Source organism: Lagopus leucura, unplaced genomic scaffold (genome assembly GCF_019238085.1).
Source record: "Lagopus leucura isolate 7727_CA_CO unplaced genomic scaffold, USGS_WTPT01 Super-Scaffold_100157, whole genome shotgun sequence".
Classification (NCBI taxonomy): domain Eukaryota; kingdom Metazoa; phylum Chordata; class Aves; order Galliformes; family Phasianidae; genus Lagopus; species Lagopus leucura.
The window spans coordinates 27,421,332-27,434,265 of record NW_024962334.1 but is presented as its reverse complement, the minus strand read 5'-3'; the positions used below and the strand labels follow the sequence as shown (position 1 = coordinate 27,434,265).

The following is a 12,934-nucleotide window of genomic DNA, read 5'->3' as shown; positions in this document are numbered from 1 at the left end:
ACGGGGGCGGGGAGCGCGCAGCTCCCGCGGGGACGACGCGGCCAGCTGCGGGGGCAGCCCTCAGTCGGGTCCACGTGGCAGTACGCCAGCGCCGAGCTCGAAGTTTCCCTCACGTCGAGGGACGTGTTTTCTAACGTACAGGTAGGACAGCAAGAGCTGCAGACCAAGTGTGGCTGTGCTGGGTCGGACCCCGGGCTGTTCAGCGGCAACGCGTGTACACAGAGGGTTAAGGAAGAGTAAGAAAATGAGGGGCAAGTTGAGTACTTCCCCTCAGTCATTGTCAGCTCAATTTGAACAGCCTTAACTGTTCAGTAACAATAGGTGTCTTTCAAGTAGTCCCCTTTTGAAGCAAGTGGTGGTTTTAATTTATCATGCTCTTTGCTGATAGAACACCACCTAGACACCCTATATGGGTGGGAAAACAGCTACTTTTAGGCAATAATTCGTCTGAAATGCACCTAAAACAGATAACCAGTCTTCTCTAAAGATTGGCTTTTACCCTGCATTCATTAGACAAGGAGACTTCAGGGACCAACTCAAGCTCAGAAATCCCCAACAGCACCCTGTGGGCTGGCAGAGCAGCTGCAGCACTGCCAGACACCCTGCTGCTCTTGCTCTGTCGCCATTTCCTCCAAGCTCATTGCCTTCAGGGCAGGCAGGAGAGGCCTGGGAGTAATCTCCCATGTGATGTAGTGGCTGAAATCAGGAATGACCTGTGTGCATGTAACCAGGTGCTGGGTTTATGTCAAGGGAAAAATACTAGTGGAGAGAGAGAGCAGAGCAGGGTGGTGGGATGAGTTTTACACTGACTGAGCAGTTTGGAGAGACAAACGAAACAAGGAAAGAAGAGTAAGCATGTAAGCATGTCCAGGGGGATTCATTCCATCTGGAGCCACAATGGTGAGTCAGGTGAGCAGTATCCTGGGATGGCGGTCTTTCTCTGCTCATGATAGATGGATGTCAGCCAGCCTGATGAGAAGACGAAAGGAAGCGCTTATATGGCTAAGGGTAAAGGGAGTAGTTTCTACTGAAACTTTGGGAGTCCTAAGTATGTCATATGGGGAAGGTATGCCCTTTATGCCAGCTATCACATATCAGCTTATATTTTAATAGATAAGATATAGAAGCAGTGCCCAAACAAATTTGGATTTCACAACAGACTATTTCCAAATGTATCATGTTTGAATCATTAATGAAACACAATCTGTTGCTGAACTGACTTTTAAAAAGCTGAAACTCTAACCCAGATTTTGGTCTCTCACATGCCAATGTTAACCTGAAGTAAGTTCACTGATATCAGCGTTGCCAAAGTAGTTAGAATGGATTTACACTTGAGAATAAAGTTCAGAATGATTCTAGAGCACTCAAGTGGAGGCTGATCTGGCCGAGTCACTTCCTACACTGTGCTCAGTTTTGGGGCCCCTCACTACAAGAAAGTCATGAAGGCCCTGCAGTGTGCCCAGAGCAACAGAGCTGTGAGGGGTCTGGAGCACAAGCCTTAGGGAGAGCGACTGAGGGAGCTGGGATTGTTCAGTCTGGACAAGAGGAGGCTCAGGGCAGACCTTATCACTCTCTGTACCTGCCTGAAAGGAGGTTGTGGCGAGATGAGGGTTGATCTCTTCTCCCACATAACTAGTGATAGGATGAGAGGGAATGGCCTCAAGTAGAGTCAAGGGAGGTTTACTTTGGATTTTAGGAAAAATTTATTCTCCAAAGGAGTGATGAGGCACTGGGAATAGGCTGCCCAGGGAGACGGTGGAGTCGCCATTCCTGGAGGTGTTCAAGGAACGTTAGGATGTTGTACTGAGGGACATGGTTTAGTGGGGAGATACTGGTGGTAGGTGGAAGGTTGGACTGGATGATCTTGGAAGTCTTCTCTAACTTTGGTGATTTTATGATTCTAACTAGACACACCACAAATAACTAGTAATTTGGAAGGCTGTTCAGGATGATGTCTTAGTTATGTTGAAAATGCTTGCAAAATTTTTAGGAATACATCATTTTTGTGCTCAAGATAGGGAAGGCACTGAGGGCAAACCTAATCTTCAGGCAGAAACAAGTCAGACAGTGGTCACCCTTCAAGAGTTGCTTCACCAATACTAAACCAAATTCAAAGGAGGCCCAGTGGGTACGAAGACAAGGCAGGGCAGCCAGAAACCAACTTTGGTGCTGCTACAGCTTAACTGTAGAAACAATGAGATGTCAGCACAGAGTGGAAAGTCTCAAAGAGAGACTGCTGAGATTTTAAACGAAACTCATCAGTATTGCTGAATTCAGATCTGTGGACTGGGTTAATGAGAACACATCCATCAGATTGCTGCTGACATGCAGGTGCTGCACCAGCTTCAGGTAAAAATAAAACTTGGCAAGCAAGCAAAAAGGTTGCCACAAAACCGGGCAGAAAGCACTAGCAAAGCCTTTGGCTTGAGTACTGAGAGATAAAGGTGAGGGAAAGAGTTTCAAAAGTTGCCTCACACAAAAATTACAAAAATCTTTGCAAAGGCTGTGGCTTAATACAGTTTTAACCCTGTTAGTTGACTGAAGGGAAATTGCAGATTGCTTACTCAAATTTCTTAAGCTCTGCATTCTTCAGTTCTGCCAGAGCTAAAAAAAGGTCCAGCCCTCTGCTCGGCTGCCCATTGAGGAGCAGGGAGCAGAGATTTTACGGCTGTTTTGAGCAGCTGCCATAGAGCAAGGCAAAGTCTCCGCTCGCACCTCACCACTGTATGTAAATACAGTGTCACCAAACAGTTAGAAAACTGGAATTTATGATAATAACCTAATGAACAGATGGTGCCCCAAGGGTTCAAGTGTACAGATTCTTAGTGCCTTTTGCAAAGAAGGTAAAAACATTCCTGTAAGTGAGACCAAGGTGTATCAATTTTCTAAACTGTTGAGAAAAATCCATGTCAAAATGACATCAGTGGGTTTGCTGGTTGTTGAAAAGGCTTTTGTAGGAACAGTCTGGTTTTCAGCCTTGTCCTAGTTTGAGAAGAGCAGAGTCAAGGTCTGTACCTGGCATTTGTGGAGCTCACCACAGACTCCAGCGCTGTCAGCCACGAGCAGCCCAGAGGCAGCTGCATAAATTTGGATGTCCAAACAAGTTTGGGAATATATTTTGCTTATTTCATGATAGTGTGGGGTAATGCAAAGGTTCTCAGTGATGACAAGACGTCAAAACCTGTGACTGTCAAAAACAGCCCTAAGCAAGGCTATGTCCTAGCACAGCTCTTGTTTACTGTCTTTTATGCAGCAGTGCTTCTTGCTGCATCTGGAAGCAGCAGCAAAGGGAGCTGCTTTACTGATTTTATGGGTGGCAGAATTGCTAAACTGGAGAGATGCCAGGCTAAATAAAAAGTCAGAGAGGTCCTCCCAGGCAATCTGCCCTTTGCTGCTGACAGAACACTGGGTGGGCAGAATATTACTGATGGCTTTGATCGTGCTGCCATGGTTCAGCCATATTGCAAGCATAAAGCAAATAGTGCTGTCTTTTTCCAGGCAGAAGTGTGCTGAGCTAGTAGCATGCCTTGCAATACAGAGCTGATGTCTTGCAGGTGAATCCTGCTGTCTTGGCTGCAAACTGCCTCGAGCATCAGAACTGATGACAGTCATGCAAAGGAGGGAGAGGGTCATGCAGCTTTTGAAAGATTAAAGCAGTGTTGGAAATGCAGGAGGCTCTTGGCTTCAAATACAAGTAAAGGTGAGCTGAGTTCCTGTCATCATCACTACTCTGCACATCAAGGGTCTCAGGCAACACAAAACTATTGCAGTGAAGGTATCATACCATTCTGTGTGCACTACTTTCAGGCTCTTGAAGATAAGTCAGGATAAATTCCTGAACACTGAGATTCGAAGCACTGCCATATATTAACCACTGCTGAAGTCTCTTGCATGCTTACTACGCTGGTGTGAGCACTGGTGCAAGCATCAGACAAAGCGTGGCGTAAAGCTGAGTTCTGTGATAGGAGAAGAGGTATGGATAATCCAACACAACCTCACCAGACACCTGATGTCGATTTTCAGTTGAGTTAGTTTCAGGAGGCAGGAAGCTCACTGCTGTCTGCTGTAGTACTGCATGTACAGATGATGAACTGATGCCATCACAGCCCCTCACTGAAGTGGAACAACCCAGTGACACAGAAAAGGAACAAGAGGGAAATGCCTAATTAAGCATTATTCCTCTGCTACCACTGCTTACTTACGCACTGCAAACAACAGGAACGTTTCTCAGGAAAGAAAACGCAAATGTTGAATTTTCAGGATATAATATCTCGGTAAAAAGAATGAGATTTAGAAATTCAACAGCTTTTAAAAAAATACCACAACAGAAAGAAAAAAAAGGAAATAGCCTTGACTCATGGATACTGTGACAATCAAGACTGTACACACTGTGCTGATATTTTGAGCTAAGATGAATGCTCTTTGGTCAAGAGTTTTAATATGCACAGGTCATTTACAAAATGTTCTTAAACTCTGTTGGCACCATGAAGCATAAATAAATGGAAATGTAGGCGAAACAGTGCTGCTCATTTCTTCATGAACTATGATTGCTACACCTGGTTCCTCCCTTTCTGGACTGTCCCATGTGTTTACCGAAGCCTACTTTCAGATTTACATCAGTGTTAATCCAGTGTAACACCACAAAGATTGATTTAACCTTGTCTCACAGTTCCAAGCCCTGGGTGTTCTTGTATTACTGGAGTTGCTTCAGATGCATGAGTGTAGATGTCTAAGCTATACTGCCAGTAAGTCTGGAAGAGGCAGACAATTGTTGTGATACCTATAAATACAAGACAGTATGCCTATTTATTGATATTCTCTTACTTTTTAGCTCTAAGAATACTTTCATTCAGATATAGTGGCATATGGGTACATACAGATACGTACTGTTGTAATGACATAATATACATATAAAGATATCATTCATGTGGATTCATGAGCTCTTTTACTCTTCTATAAGCATAAACTGTGAAGAGATAATGTGAAAAGGAATCTAGGATCCTATCCAAAACTTGCTGCAATCTCTGAGTTGCTACATCATAGCCTCTTGTCTGCAAATCTGTGCCAAGGAGCAAAGAACGCGGCCTTGGTAGATCCAGGGTGTTTGCATAGTCCAAAAACACCCATTATGCACTGTGCTTTTCTGGAGGACATGAAGTATGAGTGACAGGTTGAGAAGGCATCAAATGGGATGCCAGATGTGAACTTTGACTCTGCTCTCGACCTAATTCAGTTCAAGAGCAAGTGGTACATGAATTCCATCAGGCCATGATAGACCTTATAGTAAAGAAGCTTTTATTTTGTGTTATTTTATTAAATGTTCTAAAAATCAACTACTGGAGCTAATATTGATGGAAGTGCTGCATTTGAAAAACGTCTGTAATTTACTTTTCAAAGAATTTTGGCAGTGTTTTTATAGGACTTGTGTTTATATTACATTTGTATCTGGAATTCCTAGTAATAAAATCCTGTGCTGTTCTGCTAAGTTCTGCGCATGAAGAGAAAAAACAAACAACTGTTAAAACATTAGTGAGTTTTAAGAACTACATCTCTAGAAAAACTATTATCAAGTTGTGCATCATCTATGTCTAGTAAAAATTTCCAGCTGAAGTTCTTTCTTGCAATATAAGGGAAGCAGAACCTGCTGTTTGAAAAATAGAAGGTTAATTCTGTTTTCCCACACAGTCTCCTTTGTTTGTAGAGCTGGCAAGAGCTAGTTTCTGCAGGTGAAAAAGCTTAACCAAAATAGAGATATTATATTCTTCTAATCTTTGTATCAATCAACTTTTTGCACACACATAGTTACGCTGAGTGCAGCTTGTTTAGATTGCTATTAACCTCACAAGAGTTGTTACTGCTATTAAGTCTTTCCCTGCTAGACAGGGTGCTTTCACAGTTGGCTTGCCTTTCCAGATTCAACCACTGAGGCTACCAGGTTGTTGTTTCCATTTACTCTACGCATAGAAAAGCATGCTACAGACATGGGAGGTTGTGGAATATTTGTTTCTGTGCCATTACCTACTCTCTTATACAGACTCTCTTGGATTATACGTGCTTCTGCCTTAGCTTTAGTACTCATCACTCATATTTAATTGCATGTGGCCCTTACAAGGTACCACTAATTTAGTTTACTCATTGACAGTCCAGATAATGTATTATTTGCTTATTCTTCTGGTGTACTCTCACATAGTTTCTCCCAGACCGTAAAGGTTAATACATTATAGAAGCTTATCTGCACAGGATTTGTGCAGGTTAGGACAGCCCTGCTGTAGTACCTCAGATCTCCTAACACAGATACTTGGTTGCGGTGTATCTGAACTTCAAGCAGAAGAGAAAACCATCCATTATGTTGTGTGAATTTTAGACAGAATAAAACCAACTCTGGTGGTGAAGATAGCTCTCCTGATTAATTGGTGTAAGGAATTTACTCAGGTGACATAGATCTTTCCCATTTAGCCAGTAATGCCACTGATGCGAATTAGGAGCCAAGATGACAGCCAGAGCCTCAGGCTGATGCGGGCAAGTTCCAGCACCACCTGTGAGAGTGTGAAGATCGGAGAAAACCCATATCCTGGTTGAAGATGAGACCTTTCTCTTTCATCACCCAAAGGGCCCCTGTGACTGTTCTTACATCACTGTGAGGTCACCGTGGGGTTTGTGCTCCTCAGGGACCAGAGGCCTGGCAGCCCATGCCACACCAGCGCTTTGGCCAGGAGTAGAGCAGCTGGCAGGCAGCGGGGCAGGCCCAGCGCTGGACACGGGGCACTGCCCTGGGGACAGACAGGGACATGGGCCTGCCGTGGGTCCCATTGGTGGGGCCTTTGGCAGCATAGGGCTGTGGGGAGCTGGAGTCCAATTCTGCTGTGGTCTCACTGGGCAGAGCTGACAGCACCAGGGCTGACGTGGGGTCCTGTGCCTGGGTAGATAGGGATGCCTCGGGAGAAGGACAGATAGGGCTATTGGTGCCCTCAGGGCCCTGGCATGCATTTGATATCACATTCTGCAGCAAAGATATCCTTTTCAGGAATAGGTTGTTTTCAGCTTGCCTTATACTTCATGGAAGAAATTTAATATTCCCAGAATATGTCTTATCTGTTTTTACAATTTCAGACAGGTGGAGTTGCATCCTATAGACATCTCCACAACCTCCCAGAAGGTGATGTGGCAAATACAAGAGTCAGATGACTACGTGGTAGATATTTGGGCAATGGAGGGAAAAACCTTTCCTGTCTGATAAGAGCATTGTTCTGCTGCATAAGCCTCCTTACGTTTTATCAAGGTCACAGAAGTCTGATCTTGAGATGGTGATGGCAAAAAATGAATTTCTGCATCTTCTTCTGCCTACATACCATTGCCTCAGAAACATTCCCACTGCCTCTCGCAGTGGGAAAAATCTTACAGCAGCCTCATGAGGAGAGGATAGAGTGGTTCACAGGCTCCTTCATACTGTTATTCTTTGGGAGAAGATACATCTCAAGCAGGAATATAAAAAACACTTCAAGTTACTGTTTCTCGAAGGGAAGTACATTATTGACAAGATTAAGGCTGTGACTGGGTGATAAGTGGGTTGATATTGTTAATGGCTGGTTATAAAGTGCTTTCTTGAAATAGAAGGTTGTCCTCCAAGTGCTTTTCAATTTTAGATAGCTTTAGATGCAATTCACCAAACCTCTGACATGACTATTATATTGATACTAAAAGGCACCAGTCTCCCAAGGCTTTTGGTACTTCAGAACCCTTTCTAGATTATTGTGCTCTGTTGATGAGAGAAATCACAGAAACTGCAGCATTTTGTCTTTCTGGTTCTCAGATAACTATTGAAAAGGAAGGGCCAAAGTCATAACCTTTGTTTTAAACTCAATCCAATCTCCTACTGACTTAATTGGTTAGAAAAAGACAGAACATAAGAATGAAAAAAATAGTTAAATGAGGGCTTGGCCAGCAGAAAGAAAATAAAGCAAAGCAAAAATAAAGCCTAAATCCTATTCCTAGACAAGGCTACTGAGGAAATTGTGATTGGTCACTATGGCAACAGATTTCTAAATGGAAATAAAATTCTTTTAATATTGCAAGCACATTTTGCTATGCAGGTCTAGTAAATGTATTCAGACCTCATTAAAGTGAATTTAATTTTGCAATAGGCATTCCATATAATGTTATGGACAGCAACACATGAAGAATCAAAATATAAATGGTTCTAAGATGTGGATGGTTTTACCATGTTAGTGCTTCAAACAATCAGAGGCAAATGGTAACAATTATTTTCTTTCCTCGGGAAATCTTTTAATAACTGGTGCAAATCAAGGGAACTTAAAGGAGAAATATTTACTTTTGTTTTCCTGGCTTTCATATTAATGGACTCAAGATGGATCAACATATTTGGATGTTTTTGTGCAATAGAAGAATTTGTTCATACAGCCTCCACTGTGATGGCCAGTGGCGTTGTAAGAATTCTTGCTCCCTTTGCTTTGCAGCTCTCACAACAGAGCCGAGGCTAAGCCAACCTTGCATCATTCGTGAACAGTTCTCATACCTGTCAATAAGAGCCAGAAGTCCTGCAGTGTGAACAAGGTTTATTCAATAAAAACAGCATTTAATATGCATATGTTTTTAGGCTAACATTTCTATCCTATTACTTAACTAATGATTTGGTCTGTCACATTCAGGGAAGGTAGATCTTAATACTAGAAGAGAGCAAGCTTAACAGCTTCTGTTGCTTAGAAATGCAGCAAACAAACCACTGTTTATCAGTGACTAATTTATCATGAAACAGTGGGAAACATAGGCAACAGGAGAGATTGAAAACATTCATCAAAGCCTCTGGCACATTCATATGAGTGAATGGTGATTACGAACCACCGCAGGCCTGCACTGTCCCTACCTGCATCCCAACTTCAAATAACCTTGTTGTTTGTCACTAACACAGCAGTGCAGATCTCATCTTCCTTCTTCATACATACCACTCTTTTGTCAGATTATTCCACATGCTTTATTTCGACATCACTTCAAATTTAGTCCTTCAGAGTAGTAACAGTCTTATTCTGACTAGCAAACAGCTGGATGCTTGATGGCTGTTCAGAGCCTACTGCTTCTGCTGAATGTGTTAATATGCCTTCATGCCTCAGTGTTTGGACCCTAAAGGACTGGTGTTTCAGAGCATTGCTACGCTTGCAAAACTGGAAATGCTTCCACGCTTTGGCTGTTTGCCTGTCCTTAGACCTCAGTCACCTTATTTGCTACATACCTAGTATATAGGAAATATCTCGCCCACACCAGCTGAGCTCTGCGCAAGTGTGATTTTGGCAGGCAAGGCAGAAGTGGCTGAAACAGCCTGGTGAGAATGTCTCACCCACAGCCAGCAACTGTCAGAGTGCAGCAGCAGGGAGCCCGGCCAAGCCACAGTCTGGCCTGAAAGAGGGCAGGGGAGACACAGCCGCCCGCGGGGCTCTTCCTCCATGCGATGAATTGGTTTTGTCTCACTGCTGTGAAGCAACACTTGTGTTTAAAGTATTGCTTTCTACAGACTTCATTTAAGCCTGTAGTTCATGCCCCTTTTCATCAGAATGAAGTGCAAGAGACTTATGTCGTATGTTTGCTTACAAAATCCCATTGCTTTAAATATTGTCAGATGCTACAATAAACAACTAAAAAATAGAAAAGAAGGATTTTCCAATAAATATACTTGGTATGGTGTTTTTTTTCCCCATTCATTGAAAATCCCGTTGATCTGATTTTATATGTACGTATCATGTTTACAATATTCATCTCCTAAAACCTAAGAGAACCTGCAAGTTTTTATGTGGATAAAGATGTAACTTAATTGTTTTGGAAAGGAAGTGGGTTTTGTGCAGCTTTTGAAAGACAACAGCTATTAAGTAAACTATACTAGGGGTCATTTTTGAGAAACGATTCCTTACTGTCTCATCCCAAACTTGACAGCTAAGACCGTAACACCAATAGGTAAGCCAACTCTAATAGCCTATAGCTTTTTGACAACCTAATAAGCACACTGATAGCAGAGGTTGGAATAATCTGCAAAAACAAAGAAAACAGATCCTTGGAGTTGAAGATGGAAATAGCATTCGTGAAAACCACAAAGAAATCCATGGAAAAATGAGCTACACCCTTCTTACAAAGCTTTCAGTCCTGAAGCTCTGTGAGAACAAAATTCAGGACTCCTAGCATCCATCTTTGGTTTCATAATATATATCCCTTAAGATAACGCATGCCCTTGATACATATTTCAAAATTATACTTGCTTTACTGAAGACAGAAGTAGAAGGCCCATACACTGGAAGGTTCCCTGCTCCTAAGATTGACTGCCAATATCTCAGAATTCTGATGTCTAAGTGCCTCTGAGGATCTGGGATTATGTTTTTTTCCCCCCATCCATAGCAAATGAGAACAAGATTGGAACAATTCAGCACAAAACAAGAGAAGGAATTCAAGATGATGACACATAGTTGGCTTCAAGTTAACCATCCACAGGGATGAGTTTACAGCGAGGATTTTTCTCAGAGGATAGCTCACAAGACAAGCACCTAGAGAATAGCACCTAGAGAATACAGTTTGCACCTATTCTACTAAGAAATAAAGTAGGAAGTTCTACATAACCTTTGTAGCCAGCATTTTTGAAGAAGAAAATCTGATTAAATATATGTACAGTTAACAACTGTACAGTTAGAAGAGTGACATGGTTAGGATAGCATTTTACAGGTTAGAAAGATTATCATGATGGAAAGAGACAATAAAAAATGAAACACGCTCCTGTGTCCTAGGCTTACAGTAGAAAACTCCAAAAGGAAGGATGTCCAGAAAGAGGCCCTTCCCCAGTGGCAGTCAGCCCTTAAATGGGGTCTAGGGGAGGTGCAGCCAGGCTCCACTCCTTCCGGTCACACAGCTGAATTGCCTTCACCTATGCTCCTGGCTGACCCAGTCCTTGCCTCAGGTGATCAATCAGTCATTCAGGCCGTGACTCAACAGTTCCCATACAGTATAACACTGTCTAAAGCAGGCAGAAGTATATATACCGAGGAAAAAAGATCAATATGAATATTGGAAAAAGATTTGTGGTACAAGTGAGTAAAAGGACTGTGGTTAACTCTACTTGGGAACTGAGCATCCAAGGAGAAACAAGGGACCTGTGACAGCGTGGGAGGCAGAGTGGCAGAGTCTGCCTGATGCTCCTGGTGCTGTAAGTCACAGCAGGGTGAGGGTTGCCATCACTTCTGCAACAGCATTTTTGAGAACATGTACTGTTCAGAAGAGATGAAAGCATAGGATTAACTCAACGATCTGTTTCTTGCTTCAGGGCCACAGACCTGAAAGTCAGTACGTTTCCTTCTTTAACATGCCAGGCTTCTGAGCAGTGCAGACCGTGTCACGTGGAGGCTGTATTATTCCTGCTTAAGTAACCCGCTTTAGCCAGCAACCTGCTGGGGGAAGGGCAGAGCTGAAGTCTCACCAGCTCACACTCTGCTGCCAGGCTCAGAGCTGCAGGCTGCATGCTGTGTTCCATGGTTCCCTCTGGCACCGCCACTGACCGGCAATGGGATCTGCCTGGTTCAGCTGTATTGCAGCTGAGAATGACTCCTCCACTTGCATCACAGCCATTCTTGTAGAGCTTTTTTCCTTTTGCTGGCTGTCTGCCTGCCTCAGCATTGGGTTCGGGATGTTGATCTTGACCTACAGATCTCCACAATCAGGGTCATTCCCAGTACTGCTGGGAGGTGTGAGTTTTGTGGCTGCAGCCCATTGCTGCTCTGCAACCTCTGCAGCAAGGGGCCTGGCTCCCCCAGCCTCCTCAGGAGACACACTTCACACAGCCTGCCAGTATGCTTTCTCCTTAAATCTATCTTTGTTTTTTATTACTGCATCGCTGGCTTTCATTTAAGCTCTTCTCATATCATCCTGATGCTCCTCATGCCCTCCCCTTTGGGCAGGTTTCCCTGGCTCAGCAGTGCTGCTCGGTGCCCAGCCTAATCGAACACGTGGCCCACTGAGACCAGTGTAAATATTTCCCTTGACTTCAGTGGACTTTGGGCAAGCCTGCAATAACCCACCCTATTGGACAAAGAGGGGCCTCAGCAGCCCATCTGCAGTCAGTGATGGCACTCACATTGCCTGAAGTATACCCCAAAAGGATGGCCTTCCCTTCTCCTTGTGGCACCCCTTCACAGTGAGTTCTTCTGCCCTGCTGTAGTCACATAGGAGGTGCAGACCCAGCCAGCCCAATGAGATGCAGGCGTCTGTAAGCCTGTGGTTTGTCCTGTGAGGAGGGGTGCTGGGTGACTCCATGTTGCTGAAGGAAGGCCTGGGAGATGGGGGGTGGGAGCTGTCTTCCCTCTGAAAATGCACATCCGCGTTAGCTGTGTCATATCACTGATTCTAAATACATCAACCATGTTTCTTAGTGGATGTAGTGTGTGCGTCTGCACAGTGCCGTCACAGCAGCCTCAGCTCTAACCTATAAATAAAATTAATGCTGGTACCGTTATTTATATTAAACAAGTGATGAGCCATTGTTTCGCTGTGAGATGTTCAGAGTATTTGGCAGCCCAGGAGCTTGAACAGCATCAGTTTTAAATTTCAAAATCAAACTGCCACCTTGTGGCATGCTGGCGAGAAATCTGCAGGAAATCGTGTACAGCGGAAATAGAGATACATCATAAAAATTGGTCTCTTAGCCCCACCAATGGCTTGCCGTATTTACGTAGTCTTAAATGTAACTTTAATACACTTTGATGAAATAATATTATTTGTTTCTTCCATTAGAAAGTTCATCTGGTCTTTTGTTATTATTTGTCAGTCTAAATTACCAAACCAGTTACTTATTCTCATATGTAATTGTACTGAAATCACTAGTGGACTTATACAAATAGATATTCAAGGTTAGATTAAAATGCTTATAGGAGAGCCATAGATATAATGGCAA

At 43.4% G+C, this 12,934-nt stretch overlaps 1 protein-coding gene across 4 annotated transcripts in view; it reads left to right on the top strand.

Annotated features, from left to right (window-relative positions):
• Window positions 1-34: 34 nt before the first annotated feature.
• The window catches only part of ASB4 (ankyrin repeat and SOCS box containing 4), a 30,565-nt gene continuing 17,665 nt past the window's right edge, over window positions 35-12,934 (top strand). For 2 of the 4 annotated variants that reach the window (XM_042888993.1, XM_042888994.1), the window contains exon 1: window positions 35-141. The gene's annotated coding sequence lies outside the window, so the exon portion shown is untranslated. Of the gene's footprint in view, window positions 142-12,108; window positions 12,179-12,934 lie in introns of those variants that run through there. The other 2 variants (XR_006181907.1, XM_042888992.1) reach the window with 2 other exon arrangements.